Genomic DNA, 20,711 nt, shown 5'->3' with positions numbered 1-20,711 from the left:
AAGCCCCAATGTTCAAGGATTGTAAAGATGTATGGCCAGGAGACTGAATAGAAGGCCTTTTGAAGGTCCAGTGATAAAAGCATGCCTGATTGTTTTGTACCTCCTGGCCAGTTTGTCTGGAGGATGGAGACTATGTCTATGGCTCTTCTGATCTGACCAGGGCCCTGTCTGCCTGGGATGAACCCCACTTGATCCTTATGAACATATCAGTTAATGAAGGACGTTGGATGATTTGCAAGGAGTTTGGTAAAGATTTTTAAGTCCCTATTGATGAGGGAGATGGGTCTATAATTGCTGACTTCTTCTGGGTTTTTATCCGGTTTCTGTATTACTGCAATGTAGGCTGTGTTTAGGTGAGGATCAAGTGGGGTTCCCTGTGTCTTTGCGTTAAAAAAAATGTGTCAAATGTGAAGTCAGGGTGGTGGTAAATGTCTTGTAATAGGGGTTAGGGAGACCATCGGGCCTGGAGCAGAACCTGATTTGAGGTTCTTAATGACTTGTACCTCTTATTCTGAGAAGGGGGCCTCCAGCATATTATTTTTTATTTTTATGTATTTTATGTTATTTTAAGTTATTTCCCTATCCACATTTTTTTCCAGAGCACTTGCCATGCTCTTAACAAAATTTTTCTGCCATTTGCAGCCCTCTAGCCCTTTCCATTACTTTTTTAGAACCATTTTAGTCCTCAAAAGTTTGGGTCCCCATTGACTTCAATGGGGTTTGGGTTCAGGGTCAGGGTCCCGAACTCGAACTTTTTTGCGAAGTTCAGCCGAACCGTCAAACCCGAACATCCAGGTGTCCGCTCAACCCTACTCTATTACAAGAGAAAGATGTCGAATTACAAAAGTAATTTTAGAATAGAAAAACAAGAGAATGTTAGGTTAGAAAACAATGGCAAGTATGAAAGAGTGTTAGAGCCTACATTCATGTTATAAAATACTTTTACAAACTGATACCATGTTGAATGAGCAGGTAATGACTGCTTTCGCATTACAGACTGCTGCGATGGTTCAAATTTTCTTTTGTGTGAGGGACATACCTTTCAAGACCCTGTTTATGTGGGACTATGGTATCTTGCTGATCTGATTAAATCCAGAAATTAACTTGTCAAGGAGCCTAATGATATGATTTTTTTTGGTTATACACAGAACAGCTGGGTGTGACATGGGTTTGGACAAAACAATTTTCTTTACAAAACATGGTGATTTTCTGAAGAACACACACATTATATAAATCTACCTGTTGTTTTAACACACTCCCCCTCTTCTGGTATCAGTTGATACTATGCATATCCACTCAATGGGTACTCTACATGTAAGCTGGAGAGCACACAAGGTAAATTATTCATAAAAACATCACCGCACATAAAAATGTGATGTCTGTTGTCATCAGAAAATAGAGAGGAAACAAAAATTAGCATGTAAAGATTAAATCAATCTATTAACAAAGTGACCTAAATGTAGCACAAAAGAGTCACCACACCTACACCATGAGACCTCACACACCGTGGTTCTAGACCAGGTTCCTGGGAGGGTTCTGTTTTGTAGCGGACCCTATGATAGTGGCCAAATCACTCAGAATGGTGCATTTCGTGCCAGACCACCCTACCTATGGGACTTGCATCATCAGCCACCACTGTTCTCTCTCTCCAACTGACTGTTCTTCGATTCCATTTCTCCAGCTTACAGATACCTTGCTGATCTGACTAAATCTGGAGATTAACTCATTAAGGAACCCAATGTGATGTTTTTCTGGTTATAAACATTACGTCTGGGTGTGACATGGGTTTCGACAAAACTAATTTGTTACAAAATATGTTGATTTTCTGAAGAACACACACATTTCATAATGTACCTGTTGTTTTAACACACCCACCCTCTTCTGGTATCAGTTGATATCATGCATATCCACTCAATGGGTGCTCTATATGTAAGAGGGAGAGCACACAAGATAAATGAATCATAAACATGCCACCACACATCCAAATGTGATGTGTGTCTTAATTATAAAATAGAAAGGAAACAAAATTTACCATGTAATGATTAAATCAATAAATGAACAAAGGGCCTAAATATAGCACAAATAAAACATACCTACACCATGAGGCCTCACACACCGTGGTTCCAGACCAGATCCCTGGGAGGGTTCTGTTCTGCAGCGCACCCTATAATAGGGGCCCAATCACTCAGAAAGGTGCATCTTGTGCCAGACCACCCTACCTATGGGACTTCCATTTCCGGCCGTTACTGTTCCCTCTTCCAAACTGACTGCTCTTCTATCCCATTTCTACTTTTTACTGTTCTTCACCTAGAGGGTTAATTTGTAAGCCTGGGAAGTTCCTCCACCCCAAACTCCCTGATCGGCGTCTTTATGGACCTTGCTTTGTGCACTGGTTCAAATTATTTGATGGAGGGGGATTATGGTGTGGGGTTGTTTTTCAGGGGTTGGGCTTGGCCCTTTGTTTCGCCGTGAAGGGAACTCGTAAGGCCTCAGCATACCAAGACATTTTGGACAATTTCATGCTCCCAATTTTGTGGGAACAGTTTGGGGATGACCCCTTCCTGTTCCAACATGACTGTGCACCAGTGCACAAAGCAAGGTCGAGATCGAGACATGAATGAGCAAGCTTGGAGTGGAAGAACTTGACTGGCCTGCACAGAGTCCTGACTTCAACCCAATAGATCACTTTTGGGATGAATTAGAGCAGAGACTGTGAGACAGGCCTTCCACATCAGTGCCTGACCTCACAAATGCACTTCTGGAAGAATGGTCAAACATTCCCATAGACACACTCCTAAACCTTGTGGAAAGCCTTCCCAGGTAAAGGTAAAGCTGTTAAAGCTGCAAAGGGTAGGCCAACTCAATACTGAACCCTACGTACTAAGACTGGCATGCTATTAAAGTTCATGTGCGTGTAAAGGCAGGTGTCCCAATACTTTTTGTAATATAGTGTATATGTGGAAGCACACTCTTTCTCTTTATCAAGAAAATTAGACCAGACATTGTTACTTAACCAGAACTTCTTTTACTGAAGTAAATCACTGGTACATACAATTCCTTAGTTGTTAAACAGAATGGTTCAACGTTCCAAAGAAACATGGCATTATCTATTCCTTCTTTTAAGTACTGTCACTGTGGTGCACGTACCTTTTTGTTGGACTTGTTCCCTGACCAATGATAGAAAAAAATGTGGTTTGCTATCCTTTACCAGGGTCCCATTATAGAATGGTGCAGGTGAGCCACATCCCCTCCACTTCTTGTCTTCCCCCAGCCATGAGAGGTGCTGTTTTGGGGCTGCAGCATCTTGCCACTTCTGGAAGCTGCTGATGCTTATGTTCCAGCCTGAAGCCTGAGCCCACGTACACACGGTCGGAGATTTTGCCAACCAAATCCGTCGGATTTTGCCCGTCGGATTTAGTCCGACGTATTGTGTCCGAAAATGTTGCTTACACACGGTCGGGCCAAGTTAGCGAAAAATCCGATCTTTCGGAACGTGATGACGTAATTTCGTTACGATGGGACTACATTCAGGCTAGTAGCCAATAGCTTTGATGTAGGAATTTGATCTGAGCATGCGTGGCACTTGGTCCGATGAAAATGCTCTACACATGATCGGATTAGGTCCGTCCGGCCCAGTTGGTCGGGAAATATTTCCAACATGTTGGAAATTTGGATTGGACGGAGATTCGGACGGAATCAGTCCGATGCATACCACACACAGTCGGATTATCTGACGACGCGGTCCGATAAGACTCATTCCGATAGATTCTCAGACCGTGTGTACAAGGGCTGACAGCTGCACTTCCTTCAAGAACTCTGCTTCAACCAGAAAAGTGCCTGCTGAGCTCTGCAGCCTCACAGTGATCCTATGAAGGTTTATATGGGTCTATGACAAGCCTTGATTTACTTTTATCTAGTGAGTGCGTTTTAATTGTTTTTTATGCCTTTTTGATTAAATTGCTACACCTAGATGGAGGCGCTCTCTTGTGTTTTTTTTATTTGTGCATTAGGATCTCAAGATCTAATTTGAGAGGAGCTGCATTAATTTTACCTTGTGTTCCCTACCACTCTCCTGGCCCTTTTATGTGTGACAGCTGGGTTCCAGTAAGCGCAATAGCTTATTCTTTTTTCTATGACATGGTCTAATGCCTAAGTAATTTGTTACAAAACGCGTAAATTATTCACCTGGGATAAAACTGCCGGGGAGCACAACCAATATGCCCTACTGTCCTGAAATGGGGGGCATCTTCTCTTAGAAATCAAACAGCTGAACTCTCAATGCTCCAACCACCTCTAGCCCACCTACGCACCACACCACATGCACTGACATGCTCTCTCTTTTAACTTGAGAAAACCTACCAATCACAGAAAGAACATGCAGCAAAGGGAACTCATTAAGCAGAGTAATTGCATTCCCTTAAAGACCCTCAAACTGATTTACACTTTCTATTAGTCTTGGTGACCATTATCAATGAGAGAGAGTGAGAGAGAATGCAAACTGTTGTAGTTTACACCTGAATAAGAGAAAGTGGATATCTTCCAAGGAGGACACTTGCTTGGCTGACAACTGTCAAAGGTGAAATTTCCCCACATTTTGGAAACATTGTTTCTTGTTGAGTCCCTAAGGACAGGAAGTGCAAAGAAACATGACTGAAGGGGCTATGAACAGCAATGGAATCCAGACAGAGGTTCTCTCTCTTCCCAACACTATCATAAGGTAAAATAATAGTTTGTGGACAGAGTTACAATTTAAACACATATCTAATGCAGTTACAACGTTGTATAAATTCATTAAATATATTTTTAAAGGCATCAAGTGTATACTTCTGATTTTGGACATTGACAGATTGAGAGAGAAGGTCAGCACCCATTCAAGCTCTACTGCATTGAACATACAGTATGCTTACAGTGAACATGCTGGTAAGAGAGGAGAGCAGAGAGCTCAGTGGAAGAACATCACCAGTTTGCTGCTGCTCCCTCATTGTTCATTCACAGAAGGTGTCCATCCACACTGGTTTACAGATTATTGTACATATAAACAGCTGACCATGGTTTGCTGGTGTCCTCTCTCTTCCCTGTGGGTGCTGAATCTGAACTGCACTGACCCCACTTGTTTGGACTTGGTAACCTTTAATTACCTTGGTGCCTCCTGAGGAAGCTACAGTGTGAAACACTTAGAGATGTGATCTCGTCCTTTGCAGAGTTATCAGAATATTATGCTATGAACATTGAAGATCCATAATTTTAATCCATATCAACGTTGGTATCAATATACACTGTTGTGTTGGTAGGAGATGAAAGGTGTTCTATTACTTTCTAACCTTAAGTGAGATACCATCTGTTGAATGGTAGCCTTTTTTTAACTATTATATGAAATACTAAAGATTTTAGTAAAAAAGTTTTAATAAAAGTTATATATACATGTGTATCTATCCCTGAGAGTTTAAGCACCAAATAAAGGTCCCACTTTTTCTTTGTTCTGTGGGTCATTGAGCTATGTAAGTGACTTTCATTAAAAACCAAACCAAAGGCCTTTAAAAGTAGAAAGAAAAATATAAAAGTGGACCCCACCCTCCCCCTCATCTGGTACTTACACCATTACTGCACTGTACATAGCGTATATAAATAAACACATTTAAGAAGACCTGCCTGCCTGTTTATTTCTTCAGCAGGGACAGGGATGCTGGTCAGATTTGATGGGAAGATGGATGTAGTCAAATACAGGGCAATCTTAGAAGAAAACCTGTTTAGTTCAAAGCATATTCATGTGTTAAAAATGTCCCAGTCAAAGTCCAGACTTAAATCCAATTGAGAATCTGTGGCAAGACTTGAAAATTGCTGTTCACAGAAGCTGTCCATTCAATCTGACAGAGCTTGAGGTATTTTGCAAAGCAGAATGGGCAAAAAGATGTGCAAAGCTGGTAGATACATACCCAAAAAGACTTGCAGCTGTAATTGCAGAGAAAGGTGGTTCTACAAAGTATTGTCCCGGGGGGGGGTGGCTGAATACAAATGCACGCCACACTTTTCACATATTTATTTGTAAAAAAAAAAAGTGAAAATCATTTATCATTTTCCTTCCACTTCACAATTATGTGCCACTTTGTGTTGGTCTATCACATAAAATCCCAATAAAATGCATATATGTTTTTGGCTGTAACATGATAAAATTTGGAAACTTTCAAGGAGTATGAATACTTATTGGTTGGGCATGCAGTGCTGCATGTAACATTAATTTTTCGATATAAAAAATAAACTTTCACTTAAATAAGCAATATTTCATTATCTCAACTTTTTAAACACTTTGGGGGAGATTTACTAAAACTGGAGTACTCAGAATCTGGTGCAGCTGTGCATGGTAGCCAATCAGCTTCTAACTTGTTCAATCAAGCTGAAAATAAAACCCGGAAGCTGATTCTATGCAGAGCTGCACCAGATTTTGCACGCTCCAGTTTTAGTAAATCTCCCCTTTTACTATTTAGTTCTGACCATAACAAATAATGAAAGAAATGATATACAACACCTGCCAGGGAAATGGCCGAAGGAGAACTGGCAATGTTGCCAATACAAGAAATAGGTCCATCCAGCGCATTCCCATGCCTCTCTGGCGCAAGAATAACATATTGGTGCACGCAAGTGCATGACGGCGCAAGTTGGTGAATGTTCGTGTGCAATGGTGCACACACTACATGACAAATGCGGTCCCTCACTGGCCTATAAAAGACTGCTGCTGTGTTCACCAGATTGCTGGATTGTCATCAGCCTTCCTGTGTTCCTGAGCCTTTGTGCATGTTTCCTTGGATTTCCTGTTATTGACTCGGCTTGCCCTTGACCTGTCTGATCTCCAATCCTGGCTTTGACCCCTAGCTTGTTTTACTGACTGTGCTGCTGTATGATCAGTCGTGTATGACCCTGGTTGCATTACAGACATTGCTACTACTTACCTACTACTTACCTGCCTTCCTGTGTATGATCTTGGCTTGTTCCTGTTCCTGCCTCCGCTACTGACTGATCCACTGTGTATGACCCCTGGCCTGGCTTCCACTACCATTTCCTGTGTGCACTGTTGCCAAGTACCTCTGAAGTTCCTGAGAGACATCTGCCTTACTGTGTATCTGGCCTGTCCCAGTATTCATCAGGTGATTACTGGTCCAACTCTTTAGTACCCTTCTGGCAACCTGTGCTTCTTTGGGCACTGCACCTCCTGTACCATTTTCAGGGGTGTACTGCACTTTGCCACAAGGGGAGCCCTCTCAGCACTTCGGCCTCTGACCAGGTACATAACAACACCAGTATACTTTCCTTTTAACTACTTGCCGTCCACGCTATGGCCGGAGTTAGTTTGCCAGGAGGGCATCCATGGACGTCCTCCCGTGCATGAGCGGCCTGTCTATGCCTGATCACAGATCTGAGTAAGGGGTTGATCCCAAACCCTTACCACATGATCAACTGTCAGCCAATGACAGCTGATCATGTGACCTAAACAGAGCAGTTAATCAGCTATTTTTTCTCCTCACACTGATAGCATGAGTAAAAAAAAAATCAGATCGCCGGCGGCTGCGAGAGGGACATCGGTCCTGATTGTGGAGAGGCTTTTGTGCCCACTAGCCTCACATACCAGTGCCCACCAGTGCCACCTACCACTTCCTACCAGTGCCACCCATCAGTGCCCACAGTGCCACCTATCAGTGCCCACAGTGCCACCCATCAGTGCCACCTATCAGTGCCCACAGTGTGTCATCACCAGTGCTGCCTATCACTATCACCTGCCAGTGTCCACAGTGGCACTCACCAGTGCCCATCAGTGCCACCTACCAGTGCCCATCAGTGCCACCTACAAGTGCCCATGAGTGGCATCTAACAGTGCCACCCACCAGTGCCGCCCACCAGTGGCACCCAGTGCCTTCTTATCAGTGCCCATCAGTGTCATCTTATCTGTGCCTATCAGTGCCATCTTATCAGTGCCCATCAGTGTAATTTTATCTGTGCCTATCAGTGTCGCCTTATCTGTGCCCATCAGTGCAGCCCATCAGTGGCCATCAGTGCAGCTTCATCAGTGAATAACAATGAAGGAGAAAAATTATCCATTTAAAATTTTTTATAACAAACTATTAAACATGTTTTTTTTTGTTTTGTTTTTTTACATTTTTGCCTATTTTTGTTTGTTTAGCAAAAAATAAAAACCCCAGCTGTGATTCAATACCACCAAAAGAAATCTCCATTTGTGTGAAAAAAGTGATAAAAATTTCATTTGGGTACAGTGTTGTATGACCACGCAATTGTCATTCAAATTGCGACAGCTCTGAAAGCTGAAAATTGGTCTAGTCAGGAGGGGGGGGTTTAAGTGCCCAGTAAGAAAGTGGTTAAAACTACATTTTGTATACCGAAAAAACCCCCAAAAAATGTGCTTCCCCTCAAGGAGTGACACGTATATATATATATATATATATAACATATGTCTGCAGGTAAATAAACTCTGGAATCTGGGGTATTTACTAGTAAAACAAAACTAGAAAAATATTGGTATATAGCCGACATCTGTATGGTATGTGATGTAGGCACCTCAGAAAATTCAAGGTAAGATGTAGCTACTAAGATCATCAAAGATAAATGTCTTCAGTTTATTTTGTCATATTAAAGTATAAAACCTTTTTTTTTAAGTTTTGGATGTAGTGGAGAGGGATTCGACCACCTGTCAGGTTTTTATTGCTTCCTCTCTATTTATTATGTTTACCATAAAGCAAAAGTCCAAATTTTGGATTGTCCCCAGACCGGCAATAGTGGGAAATCTTCCAATGGGGATACCCGTTCTGGTGACTCTGATGACAACCAGGGATTCCCTCACTTTTAAGAGATTTCCTCTGACTTCCTGTTCTGACTATGTGGCAGGAAGTGAAAGGAAATCTCCCCAATGGGGCAAAGATGGCAAAAAATAAACCTTACAATGGTTATCCAACATGAAAATAAAAAGGTTCCTCGTTATTTTTTAGGTTTCTTTTAATCAGAAAAAAAAATCTTAAAAAATTACTAAAAAACTTAAAGTGAAATAGCATTATACAATAAAGAAAGAAAGAAAGAAAGACATTCTATGAAGACTTCTCAAATTGTATAATAGAAATACAAATGCAAATGCAGAAAGATGAGCGAAATATCAAAGTACAGTAAAGTATTTTGGTTCCTCAAGGTAGCACTGACATGAAACATTGACTAATAAGATATATAATGGAACAATAAAAAGCAAAAAAAGAAAGCAGAAAGAAAACCAGAGACCTTGAAAGTACGGGCATTAGGGTCACAGCCCATCCACCTTTTATACCATATTTATATAGAGTTAGCAATCCTAATTTAAGGCACAGTATAAAATGATAAAAAAATGTATGCTGTTTGCTTCTTATCATCTTGAAAAACAAGAAATAAGTACATAAATGAGATATCTATTCATCACATTTGTAACAATCGCTCTAGAACCAATTGGGGAGGGGTCAGTCCTGGGGTTTCAAGCCAAGCTTGCCATAGAGAATAAAAGTTACAATGTGCATTCATATGTTAATACATTTGTTTTCCCAGTATCAGAATAGAGTTAACCTGATCAATCCAAAGTTTTGCCGTAGGGACGTAAGGAGACAACCAAAATCGAGAAATTTGTTTACGGCTATACACAATAATTGGATTATGGTTATGTGAATCCGTGATGGGAAACATTCTTCATCAACTGCTCCCAAAACTTTAGGATCCACTAGAACTGTAAGTGAAAACACAGCAGATATGGTAACAGTAGCCTCTTTTCAATACTGAAAGAGTTTTGGGCATCTTCATGGCAAGTGAATTAGGTCACCCTCCTGTCTTCTACAATTAGGGCAGTTGGGAAACTCATTTCTGCCCCATCTAAATCGCTGCACTGGCATTCGGTAAGCTCTCTGTAACAGAAGCATCTTTGACAGTTTGCATGAAGGTGAAACTGAGCTAAGGGGGCTGGATTGCAGGCACATTTCCCATGCCTCTCCACCCAAATCTCCACCCAGCACTTTATATTCAGCCCCAGTGTTTCCCTGCGATTCTGCCCAATTACTATCTTTCCCCTTATTCTCCTTTACAGGGGTTTTCCAGGGAGATTATTTGGGATCCCTCCCGGTCTAAACAACCATAGAAGATTAATGGTACAGCTGAGTTGTACTACGTTCCCCACTTTTCTCTTCCCCCCCCTTGAGAAGCCCTGAATACTGGCAAAATAAGCTATTTATTTGAGATCATCCACTGCCTTTGTTTTAAAAAAATAAGAACTATGGATCGCTTCTCGGCCTTTTGGCTAAGATCAAGTGTAGTATCTGTTCTTATCAGTTTAATATCTGATACGTCCCCTATCTGGGGACCATATATTAAATGGATTTTTAGAACAGGGAGATGGAAGAAGAGCTTGCTCTGTCCACTCCACGCATCGACCTGGTATTGCAGTACCTCCAGGACCGGTGCAAAAAAAAAAAAAAAAAAGAACTATGGGATACATCTAATTGTTGTCACAAGCTCTGTGAGTATTATCTTTCTTGCAATCGACTTGTTATGCTTTATTATATGCCTGTTTGATCGCCTTTATGTCCTAACATTTTGCCATCTGTTATTTAATAGATTCCTTGTATCTATATTATATCTACACCCCTGAAGAAGGAGACTTTTCACAGCTCCAAAACGCGTACCTACATTGATCATGTATAGGCTTGTGCTTTCTTTATTGTCATAAGAATATTTTTTCAACTCATGTATCCAGTTATTTTATGTATACTATATACGGTATATACTCGAGTATAAGCCGAGATTTTCAGCCTCTTTTTTGAGGCTGAAAGTGCCCCCCTCGGCTTATACTCGAGTCACCGCCGTCTGTCTACCCGATCAGCGTGTCAGGCAGACAGACGGCGGCCATTCAACTATTCAAAAGCCGCGCTTCCCTGTCTGTGATAGGCGGAACACTCAATTTCCCAGCAGTCAGTGGAAGAAATAAGAGACCCTCCCTCTGTCCCACCCCTCATGGTGACTGAAGATATCTAATCCAGGGGTTCCAAACAATGTTCTTGCTCGTGAAGTATACTAGTCAATTTTTCATTTATCATGATTCAGGAAATGTTATTTTTCACTAATGCTAAATTTATCACAGGGGGTTTTCTGTAGACATGTGCACAGTGAAATATTTTGTTTCGGAATTTCGTTTTCGTCCGAAAAAGACATTTATTTAGTTACTCCCTAAATTTGTTTTTATTTATTTTGTTTTTCGTTCAAAAATTGCATTTGTCCGAAAATCATGAATTAAGGTCGAATTTGTCTTTGAAGGCTTATGGTGTCTGTCGAATGTATAAAGAAGATTTGACGGAGCTGCTAAACTCTATATAGCCTATAGGCAGAGCATTTTACTTCTGAAATGTACGATTGCAGCGTTGTACAGTTTCAATGCTCAGTCGAATATTATTATAAACATGTGTGTTTTTCGTTGCTTTGTTGAATCTCCGTCCTTCATATTGAATGAATGGTCTAAGCCCTTGTACACACGGTCGGAGATTCCATCGGAATGTTTCCTATCGGACCGTTTTGTCGGATATTCCAACTGTGTGTGTGGTCTGCATCGGACATACTCAGATCATGTGTAGCCTACTCCAACGGACAAAGTGCCACGCATGCTCAGATAAAATTCCTAGGCCAAAGCTATTGGCTACTAGCCTGAACGTCGTCCATTTCCGTAATGAAATAACATCATCACGTTATGTACAATCGGATTTTCTGACAACTTAGTCCGACCGTGTGTATGCAACATCACTTCCGGACCTCTTCCAGAATTAATCTGTCGGAATTACTCCGACGGATTTGGTTGTCGGAATCTCCGACCGTGTGTACAAGGGCTAAGTCTCACAGTGTCAGGTGTCAGATAATGAGTGACTGATAATAACGAATATGGCGGCAACCCATTGTGAGAGCGACATGGAGGCATTGGAGGACATTGCTGGGCCATCTACAAGTGTCTCTGTATATATATTATATACTCGTTCAAACAGAAACTGGTGGACTGGTGATAGCGATCACTGAGCAACAAAATTCTATAATAATAAATCCCCCCCACAACACAGGCAGCCTCTCAGGCTATCACAACAACACTAGCAGCAACACTAGTATCCCTATAAGGTTCTCACACTAACACAATAGCAGCAGATTATTAGGAAAAAGCTAAGTTGAACTGTAGCTTGCCTAACTATTGTTCTGCCGCTGTGCGTATGCTTAATAATAATTCGGCTTCTCTGACAAGTGACAGTTCAAACGGACCAGCTAAGATGGACTCTCTTCTGAAATGATTCAGTGTGTATGCGTCTCTCTCTGCTAGCAATCGTAAGTGAAAGTAAGTTGGCTGTACGTGTGTACTTAGTTCTAGCTATTTTACTGCTCCTCCTCTTTGGTTATAATCAGTCAATAACATTCATCATCATCATTATTTTTATTTTACTTCCCCCACCCAATTCCAGAATCTTTTCTCTCTGTCGAATCTTTTCTCTCTATGTCGAATATTTTCTCTCTGTTGAATCTTTTCTCTATATAATCTTGGACTAATAGAGGTAAGGTTAGGCACATTCGACCACAGGTTCAATAGACACAGATTGTTATTGTCAGAGTCACGTCAAATCTCCTATTCTATATCGAACTTTTGTAACAACGAAAATGAAAATAAAGCATTTATTTATGTCGGATCTTTCGTTTTCCAGATTGTGCGCTTTCATTATCGTTTGTCAAAACAAAAACGAAAATGACTGAAATTCGGATGAAAACGAATGCACATGTCTAGTTTTCTGTGCTCACGCTATGGTGGTCTTTTCTGCCAGGAAGATAAAAAAGGTGAGGATCCTGAGATACATCAGAAAATAAGGCCATCTTGACGTTTTTGCGTATATTCAGTCTAGTCACCAAATAAACAGAATTGAAAATTCTTATCCAAAATAGTTTGACTTTCAGGCACGTCCACCAGATGTGGAGAATGGTACCCTCCTGACCACACACCCTGAAGCAGAAAGGTGATGCATCCAGGTAAATTTTGGCTAATCTCATCAGAACTAGATACCATTGTGACAGTACCTTATAATTCGCCTCCACCAGGGAAGTATTTATAATTCTCTTGTGCACTATGGAGTGGTGACTTTTATGGTCCCTCAAGTCTCTTACTAGTTCCTCCTGCTGGTCTACACTTGTCAGGTAGTGATGTGGGAGGAAACCATGAGAGCTCCAGAGGAACCCGGAAATCAAGCAGACTTTTGAGGGCCAATTTCTCAGGATGGGAAAGGCACTCAGAAGTACAGACAACAGAAAAGGTAAATGTGTAAACTCAAGTGTGTCTTTTTTTTCTGAAATTCTGGTATAGCAACAGGGTCACTTTAATTATTGGGACTATGTAAATAAGTGCCTTTCACAGTGCTTGGTGATTGTTTGAGTAGCTGACACAAGTTCTGAAAATTTTTGATCATAGATCTGCCATAAACAGTATTCCTTTCAAGCCATTGATTGGTGCAGAAGGACCATTTGGTCTATTCCTTCTACATTACATTCTTACTTGTCCTACTCAAAGAACATCAACTGCTTTTTTTTCATTTTCATCATGTATGATGACTCCATGTTTCCTGAAGGAAGTTACAAAAAACAGACACTGGGCTCACTTCAAATAAGAATTAAATTACGCTTCCCCTTGTGTTATGTTTTTATCTCCCTCTGAGACAACCGCAACTACAGTATACACCTTGCAAAGAGTTTGCCTACGTGACTGCGTTCACAATGGCCTTACCTATGTATTTTGCACCCTCTTCCTTCCTGTTCCAAGCAGATCAATAGCTTTTGGAAATGTGAAAAGGCTGCCAAAGAACCTAAACAAAGAAGCGCACTTGTAAGTATCCTGCTTGTATCAGCTGATAAATGGCCCCCTCTTTAAGGAACTTATCTCTTAAGGACTTGCAGCATGAGAAATGGCATCATTTGTAGTGTTTGCTCTGCTGGACGACTGAAGCAGGATCCATTTAAAAGATAGTGAGATACTGTCGACAGCAATAGACAGGGTAATTGCAGAGCCACTACTGTGGTATAAATTACATCACTCTAAGTGGTGGAATGGCCTGAAGAGAACGAAAAAAATTCTGACAATTTACTTGTCCCACTGCCCTTTTGACTGCTTATCGGAGCCGAGCAGAAGAAAAGAGCCGAGGGTGAAAAAATTAAGTATTGATCAAATTAACAGTTTTTACCGATCTCTTAAACAGAAAAAAAAGGAGTGGAACAATTAAATTTAGAACACAAAAGACTAGGCAGGATAACTCTTGACCCCAAGATGGCAAAGCTATCTGAAGTAGAAAATACAATCGTGCTTCGGAATTGTCTTTCTATTACAAATGTAAGTGATGGGGGTTTGTTGAGAGTAATAGCTTACTTAAAGGCTGCCTGCTGAATGAAGGAACAGGATCACATCTCCTCTGTTTGTTCTAGATTTATTTTTTTTCATGTATTGTTTTAGCCAGGAGGTTAATAATGGGCCAAGAGGGTGCATAGCAAAAATTGGACTCCGTGATTAACTTAGAATAAACCCATTTCATAATCGGCAGGCTGCAATCTAACCAAATGGTCCCCCCCCCTTGCGGTGTTACCTTGATATATCTATTAACATTACATGGACTGCAGCCTAACCTTACAGAGGAGCTGTCACAGGCACATGACACAATATTAGATCTTTTTTTTCCTAAGCATCATTTAAATAGTAGATGCAAAAAAATTTGAAATTTTTTCAATACGTGCACTATACAGTAAAATATGTATAGTGTAGTGTACAGAATGGAGTGCTATGAAACATACCAAAGCAGAGTATATAGCCTGCAGTATATAATGTTTTCAATATGCAACACACACAGTGCAATGTATGAAGTGTTATAATGCACATCATGTAACATACAGTACAGCATATGGTGGTCCACGGTATGTAAAATACAATATAGCATATTGCATGTGAGAGTCCTGAGTATGTAATGTATAACACAGCATATGATGCATAATGGCATAGAGAGCATCTAACATAAACATCAGCAAATAAGAGTCTGATGGTCCAGAGTATTTAACATAAAGAACAAGTACTGGGGCTTGATGGTTCAGATTATGGAACATACAGAGCACCAAACTGAATGCGGTGGTCCATAGCATGCAAAGTACAGTGCAGCATATGGAGTGATTGTTCACATTGTCCACAGACCACTATTTGCGGTACTGATACCTTTATTCCTGGTTGCTTATTATCGTGGTGGGGATCAAAAACTCTTTTGTCATGTGTAGGATGGTGGTGAAGGATATGTGCACTTCTATCAATCAAATGAAATAATTGAGATATACATGGACCACTTTAATTCAAAGTATTTTAATGTCAGTACCAACATCCTTATTGATTAGTATATACCTTTTTGAGGTAATTGTACAGGACTTTTGAGATACTCAAGGATTGCCTTAGAACACATATACCAATAAAAGAAACAATATATATTGTTCAATGTTTAAATAAAACATATTGTCATAAATAAAAGTTTTCACAATACACCTCCCTGCTCATGTTTTACCAACACCATATTTGCAGTATCTACATATTTTTCCCTTCATGTTACTGGATAATACCATAATATATGCAGCACTACCCCCAAAGGGACTGATGGTAATATCATTTTTTTCCCCAAATGTACAATGCTGCCCACCACCGCAAGCATCAGTCTTTTCACTCCAGCTTCAATAACAGTCTAGGGCAGTGATGGGGAACCTTGGCACCCCAGATGTTTTGGATCTACATGTATTTTCTTTCTATACTTTGTAGTTCTCAGGTGTTCCAAGATGGTCCTATAGGCAGCTCAAGGACACAATCTAACATCATGAAAGAAATATCAATCACAAAACTGGAAATTAGTGTTATGCTGTACTTTGTTGACGTGGCCAGTTCTAATGCCGCTACAGACTCATTTAAGGGTGTCAAGCCATTCATGGGGGCAGTACTAATAATGCTTTGTCACAATATTAGAGCTGTGGGCCAATACCAAGGGATGTGTGTGGGGACCTGTCTACACAATAGTGATATTTGGAGCCTCGCAGGACCCCTCATCAGGCATGCATAGTGTATGTCCTGCTAGGCTCAGAAATGTAGCCTTTGTAACCATGATGTGATCGCTGAATAATCTTTGTATTCTGGAGATTTTTGGTGGGCTGGTGACTTACTTTAAATGTCTTTGGTTTCCAGCCAGGGGGTCACTGCGGCACCCATTAACACTTACAGCCAGTTTCAGCGTTGGGAATATTGTGCTTGTACCTGCCTACACAATGGAACTATTTTCTCCTCTATGAAAGAATAAACTTTTGGATAAATAATGGGAGACTTATTAGCATTTATAATTTTATTTATATATGTAGCTGCAATTTATTTTCCAGGTCTGGTCGGGTCTATCTATAAGCCTGGGGATTTCTTGCTCCTGCCTACCTCTGGAAGAATATTTCATAAATAGGAGAATCAATCCTTGGGCTCTGAATATTTATTGGACCCTTTCAAATCCCTGGAAGGGAGGCACTTAAGGTGTGGCCTCTTGGAAGGATAGATCAGTGCTGTCTCTCTCCTGGGGTCTTCCCTCTTGGGAGGCAGCATATGTGTGATGCAGAAGAATTATTGTTGTTAGGCTTCAGGAGGTGCTGTGGTTGAGGGTCTGAAGAAATCTGAACTTAAGCAAACTTGCTAGAAGGAACTACCTATAGAAACTGGACTGGAGAAGGAACCCTTTCACTAAAGAGTGTTGCAGGGGAGCTGGTTGGGAGCTGACTCTGGACATTATGAGTATAATCTTTCACCTAGAGCTTCGGGTGTGAAAGTACCTTGAGAGTTTGTCCCTTCTACTCCCAGCATTACTTGAAGATGCTACTGAAGAACTTTGCTTGGGAATCTGTCCTCTGATACCTGTGTGTGTTTTGGAGCATCCTGCACCCTCATCCCTCTACCTACCTGTATTCAAGTACTGCAATAATTCTTCAAAAAGACACCCCTAGACTAAGTCTGAGTTTTGTCGGTGTGCCCTGGAGCTGGTACTGAGGACAGTCAACAAGAGGGAGGGGCCAAGAGCTCCAGCCAGGGACCCCGAGAAGAGGAGGATCTGGGCTGCTCTGGGCAAAACCACTGCACAGGGCAGGTAAGTATAACATGTTTGTTATTTTGATACAAATAATTTGACTTTACAATCACTTTAAAGACTAAGTTAACCTTTTCACGAAAAATGAAAAGGCGGGCTAACTCTAAATACTGGCCACCCCTCTAGACTCCTCTGCTCATAGTTGCTGTGATGCCCCATGCTGCAGATTTATCAGTCTGTACATCTTACATGACAACACACAGCCCCAGAATGAGTATATGTACAGTATTAGTAAGGACAACTAATGCATTATAAGAGTTCTGCTAAGGTGTCCCAGAAGAATGAAGCGTGGTCATTTGTGTCAGTTATTTTTTTTTTTTCGTTTTTTTTATAACATACTGTATATTTACTTGCTCTGTGCAATGGTTTTGCCCAGAACAGCCCTTATTTTCCTCTTCCTCACTGGCTCTCCTGGCTACTCCCTCGCCGAGTGCCCACCATAGCAAACAGCTTGCTATGGGGGCACTTGTGCAGGCTCACTTCCAATACAGCTCTATGTATCCCTTAACTATCCTGAAGGGATAAGCATATATATACAAAATAATTGCTCAGGGAAAGGAATCCTTTAATAGAGTACAATATTTGGGGTACAAAACTATAGAGGTAAAACATTTAAAGGTTCTTACTTCACTTGACTGTAAAATGGCGAAAGCAAAAGCAATTCTGATGTGCATCACTACAGGGATCACCAACGGAAGGAAGGAGGTCCTGATCCGCTATACAGATCATTTGTTATTACTAGAGGGATCACTAGCAGAAGGAAGGAGGTTCTGATTCTTCTTTATAGATCTTTAATTATCACTAGAGGGGTTACCAGCAGGAAGAAGGAGGACCTGATTCCTCCTCTATAGTTCTTTAGCTATGACTAGAGGGATCATCAGCAGGAGGAAGGAGGTCCTGATTTCCCTATATAGAAGGAAGGAGGTCCTGATTTCCCTATATAGATGTTTAATTATTGCTAGAGGGAAGACCAACAGGAGGAAGAAGGTCATGATTCCTCTATACAGATCTTTAATTATCGCTAGAGGAATTAGCAGTAGAAGGCCTGATTCACCTATATATAGATCTTTAGTTAGATCTGTGTGGCACTTTCCTAATTAGGTTGCTAGGATGTTAGGCAAATGTAGTTATTTTTGTCTCCTCTGTAATCAGTAGAGCAGTTGTTACATACTTACATAGTTACATAGTAGGTGAGGTTGAAAAAAAGACACAAGTCCATCAAGTCCAATCTATGTGTGTGATTATATGTCAGTATTACATTGTATATCACTGTATGTTGTGGTTGTTCAGGTGCTTATCTAATAGTTTCTTGAAACGATCGATGCCCCCCACTGAGACCACCACCCGTGGAAGCGAATTCCACATCCTTGCCGCTCTTACAGTAAAGCAGTGGTCATCAACCCTGTCCTCAGGGCCCACTAACAGGCCAGGTTTTATGTATTACCTTGGGGAGATGCAGACTAGAATACTGCAATCATTGAGCAGCAAATTATATCACCTGTGATGTATTAAAGTTATCTTGCAAATATGGCCTGTTAGTGGGCCCAGAGGACAGGGTTGATGACCACTACAGCAAAGAACCCTCTAGGTAGTTTAAGGTTAAACCTCTTTTCTTCTAATTTTAATGAGTGGCCACAAGTCTTGTTAAACTTGGCAAAAGTCAATGTGCATAACTATTCACCCCCCTAAAGTCAATACTTTGTAGAGCCACCTTTTGCGGTTATCACAGCTCCAAGTTGCTTTGGGTAAATCTCTATAAATTTGCCACATCTTACCACTAAGATTTTTACCCATTCCTCCTTGTATAACCTTAAAGTTGGGTGGTTTGCGCTTGTGAACAGCAATCTTTAAGTCTGACCACAGATTTTCTATTGGATTGAGGTCTGGGCTTTGACCCTTAAACCATTCAAGTATTAATTTAGCAGTGTGTTTGGGGTCATTGTCCTGCTGGAAGGTGAACCTCCATCCTAGCCCTTTGGCGACCGTGACGATCGGATTCAACCCAGAACCGATCAATCCCCAAGCCCAGGCCAATAGTATCTGGCCTGGGCCTGTTGATAGCTCCTGGCAAATAAGATCCCTCCCCTGCATGTGTAAGTGTAAACACAGCTCTCTCTGTTTTTTCGTTCCAGAGAGAGGAGAGAGAGAGGAGAGAAGACATCTCAGAGTAAGTGCACCAACACTACACTGACACCAGTTCATATAGGTACACTTGCCACCCCCTGATCACCCCCCCCCCCCCCCCAGTTAATCTCTTCACCCCCTCTCACTGTGCCAACCAGTGCAGTATTCATATTTTTTTTGATCACTGTACTGGTGTCATTAGTGACAAAAATCAGCATTAAGATACTTAGTGTAGGCACAGATAGGTCTAGGGACCCCCCCCCCCCCTAACCCCACCTAATATAGTTTAACCCCTTGACCACCCCCTGTCACCTGTGAGCACTGTATTAGTGTCATGGGTGACGCTGGTTAGCTAGTTTATTTTTTATAGCGTCAGGGCACCCATCGTATTTTACCTAAATGAAGGTTTATCCCTCTAATCACCCGGCAGGTGATATCAAACTAAACAAAAGGGGAGGGGAAATAAATTACAGGGGAGATGGGACTTTAAATGCAGCACATGGAAGCAAAACAGTAAAAGGGCGAATGTAAAGGAGTTTTATTGATACATCAATAATCATATAAAAATGCATAGTAATAGTATAAATAAATAAATATAGAATAGTAATACAAAGTAACATACATATAATAATACATATGATAATAAATTCACTAAATACACTCCAATTTGATGTATTAATAGTATAAAATAAGCAAAACAATATAAATATAAATAAAAATAATAAATTCATATGGTGTAAACAATAAAACATTTCCTCATTCGCCTCAAAAGGACATGGTATATGACAGTACTTAAGAGGTAATATCCGCAGGACCTATGACCTCACTAAACCTGAAAGGGGAATAAGGATTCTATAATGACATAAAGACATAAAGGTCTTAATATGATTTGGTAAATACATGGAAACCGGTAGCTCTACGCGTTTCGTGGCTCAACCGCCACTCATCAGGAGCAAGCACGTATGGAATCTGTTTAGAAAAAGTTATAAATTGTAAAGATAGAAAAATTGATTGAATGTAAAGAAAAAATATATATATATGGCTAAGGAAGTAAGATTAGGGAGAGAAGCAAGTAATCACCCCAACCAAAACTAACTTACTGGAGTTCGCTGTGTAGCTGCTGCGGAAGTGGGACTGAAAAAAAAAATAGCTCCAACCGGGAGCTGAGGTGGACAAACACCCAGCACCGATATGGACGATACCCAGGGTGGGCGACTCGCAGGGACATTCTAAAGAAAAAGAAAAGGAAGTGAGGATAAGAAGAAAAAAGAGGGGGGAGGGGAGGAAAAGGGGCCAGGAGGGGAAAGGAAGGGAAGGGAAGGGGGAGAGATTGAGGAAAGCCTGAGCGGGAAAATTACATAAATATGTACAAAGATATGAAGG

At 40.9% G+C, this 20,711-nt stretch overlaps 1 non-coding gene across 1 annotated transcript; it reads left to right on the top strand.

The window, feature by feature from the left end:
• The first annotated feature begins 10,286 nt into the window (after positions 1-10,286).
• Positions 10,287-10,477, top strand: LOC143979937 (U2 spliceosomal RNA). Its single transcript, XR_013274147.1, has one exon. It is a non-coding gene; the product is annotated as a U2 spliceosomal RNA (small nuclear RNA).
• Positions 10,478-20,711: the final 10,234 nt, after the last annotated feature.

Source organism: Lithobates pipiens, unplaced genomic scaffold (assembly GCF_037356315.1).
Source record: "Lithobates pipiens isolate NorthernLeopardFrog02 unplaced genomic scaffold, aLitPip1_a1.2 Scaffold_13, whole genome shotgun sequence".
In the NCBI taxonomy this organism is placed as follows: domain Eukaryota; kingdom Metazoa; phylum Chordata; class Amphibia; order Anura; family Ranidae; genus Lithobates; species Lithobates pipiens.
This window is presented reverse-complemented; position numbering and strand designations above follow the sequence as displayed.